General features: G+C 40.7%; 1 non-coding gene across 1 annotated transcript; it reads left to right on the top strand.

Moving 5' to 3' along the window:
• Nucleotides 1-2,399: 2,399 nt before the first annotated feature.
• On the top strand, nucleotides 2,400-2,481 carry TRNAS-AGA (transfer RNA serine (anticodon AGA)). Its single transcript has one exon. It is a non-coding gene; the product is annotated as a tRNA-Ser (tRNA).
• Nucleotides 2,482-2,953: the final 472 nt, after the last annotated feature.

Raw genomic sequence — 2,953 nt, 5'->3', positions numbered from 1 at the left:
TAAAATCATTTGGTGACTGAAACAGCACTCTAAAAGAACTCTGCTGGCAATAAAATACAACATAAAATGCATCCGTCACATGTATAATTCTTACATCTCTAGAGTAACAAAATATAGCACAAGTATTTCCCATAAGCCAATTGCCCAGCTGTCCCTACCCAAACTCGCTTGTGTTTCGATTAGATCATGTGCAATCATCGAGCAGTTAAAGTTCATACTTGCAACATATTTATTAATTCAGCAATGCATCTAGAATGGTCGCTTTTAGTGTAGGTAGCAGCGCGGATAAGGCGCAATTAGTGTTAATTCGGCCAAAGGTCAAAATCGCTTCTCAGTCCACCTCCGTCTTTTAAATGATGTATAGCCGTCCAACACTTCAAGTGCATATGATGTTGCGAACTTAGGACTTATTCGTCAGTACAAGGGCCCATTATTTAAGACTTGACAGTGAATCTAGATAGCAGCACAAATAAAATGCAATTAATGACAATCAGAGCCAATCAATACTACCACTGTTTATCAGTACACAGAACCCAGACTACACTGTTGCCCACTGAAACGCAATTGTTGCCATAGGCAATAGGGGATACTTGCAAGTAGAATTTAACATCAAAGAGTTATTTAATTAGCTCGGAAGAAGACTCATGGTATACTGCATAATTATAAGAGCAAGAGCGTGGACTTGCAGACTATATATTTTTTGACAGTTTGTTTTCTTCAATCTGTCTAGAAAATGCTTGAAAAAAAGAAAGTATTGCTGAGATTTGAACTCAGGACCTTCTGATAACTAGACAAACGCTTTTACCAATTAAGCAAGAGCACCAACTGCGAAACATAATCTTCGCTATTTCTTATTTAGTATTAGAAACTTCCGGTAATGTGCATTTTCCAATGTTTTAAAGTCCTCGCTTTTTTTTCATCTGATCCCAACAAGAATATGGAGAGTAAAACTATACCTAGGAATGGAGTTGTACAAAATGGGTCATGAAAAGATTAGATCGGCACACATACATGTTTTTATTTATTTTATAATGTTTTAAAGTATGACCGCCATACACTAGTAGACGAAGTGTTTAACATACGTGCAAGCTCAAAATGCAACCGAAAGAGCAATGATACAAAGATCACCAATGTGTACAAGACACGTAAATGAATGTGTGCGTAGCCCACGTGCCCGCCCTACTCCTCACGTGACCCCTAGCAGCCCTGTCCAGTGCTTCACAGAGGTCCCTGACACGCACTGGGTAAAGCAAAGCCCCAGAGAGCTCCCAGAGATAGGAAAGTGGTTTAGATGTTCTATTCGCTACATTCTCTCCGTCTCCAAAGGTGAAAAGGACAGGGTGTTGCTCGTCATTTTTTATTAGATACGTGTTAAGTTGACTTTCCCGGTACAGCTGTGGGACCTACCACTGTCGGAAAGAAGGTGTGTTTTTTTGTCCTGCAGCCCCAGAAATAAAGAGTGTGAAGTGCGGGTCGAGTGTACCATGAAAACACTGAGGATGGCGCATCAGCGTGTTTCAGCTATAACTTTACAGCATGCGCCCTGCAACCGCTCATAAAGATTGTTCGACACCTCCCACTTTTATTTATCAGAATAAAGAAAATTCCACTCTGTAACTGCTACTTAATAGGTCCTGCAGGGTGGGCGTGTTTTCTAGTTCGTGAAACGACCTTGGCGTTATTAGCACCACGCTCTAACCAACTGAGCTAACCTGCCTCTTATATAAAAATTATAGTTCGTTGGTAGAAAACTGTCTACTGAGAAAGCTGAGGCAGCTCTTCGCGTATAAGGGATTCTTTCAACAGGCGTGGAGATGAGTCATGCTTCTGCCATCATAGTTTGTAGCCAAGACATTGAGGCGCTTGGCCAGTGCTAAGTAAACCCACAACTTGTACACAGAAGGAAGATATGACTAAATAACACCAACATTATCTCAGTAATTGCACTGTAGACGCCTGGCTATCAAGAACCACAAGGCGCCCAGTTCCAGGGAAAAAGGACTGAAAACTAGAATTGCCCTATAGGGCCTGCTCAGGCATCGCAGTACTGCGCATGCGCAATCTTATGCTAATTGGTTTTCTGTTCTGCAGGTAGTGTTCCTCGTTGAGCTCAATTTGTAGCACGCGCTATTATAATTGTGCTTTTCTTCACTTCTTGTACCCTTTTCTCGGCACTCCTTTAACAACTCTTTTCCCGCCCAATACACTTTCATATACTTTAAATACTTTCAGCACCTTTTTTTAATCAGAACATCTAGTACACAGTTCATACTGTCCAAACTGGATGGCCTGCCCCTAACTATAATTCTGTGCGTCTTCCCTCCCTAAATTTTCTAACTCTTCATATCCATGACAGAGATCCCACTGCACACTCTTTCGTATAGAATACGACTAGCACAGTAGTCGTGGCCGAGCGATTAAGGCGATGGACTAGAAATCAATTGGGGTTTCCCCGCGCAGGTTCAAATCCTGCCGACTACGGTTAGTTTTTATAAAAAATGCTTATCTTCAATTATCAGCTTCTATCGCTATATCAGGCGGTATTTAATTGCAGAAAAAGAGAGGCTTTTCCCTCTACAAGATAACTGTACCATAACATTGTCTAACACAATCTACTTTCGAGTTAAATTTCTTTTCATAACAAAATATTCTAGAATTGCACACTTTATAAATTAAAATAGATCAGAGAGCACTTCAATCATGAACTCCACAGCAGTTTTAAAGCAGCTCCAAACAATTAAACTACAAAAAGTGGGTACTCTGTGAACTCTGCTTGATTATATCATCATAACTATTCATGATACAGTGTCACTCGTAGTGTCACACACAAAGGAGCCAAATGTCACACACTGGCACACTTAATAAATGGAAGTGTCACGCATAAACATATCGAAAACTTAGAAGCTGCATTTCTGCGGGTTTCAATGCAGGCAGCATTACACAATGGCAGCCA

This window comes from Pleurodeles waltl, chromosome 12, assembly GCF_031143425.1.
Source record: "Pleurodeles waltl isolate 20211129_DDA chromosome 12, aPleWal1.hap1.20221129, whole genome shotgun sequence".
Lineage (NCBI taxonomy): Eukaryota > Metazoa > Chordata > Amphibia > Caudata > Salamandridae > Pleurodeles > Pleurodeles waltl.
This window is presented reverse-complemented; position numbering and strand designations above follow the sequence as displayed.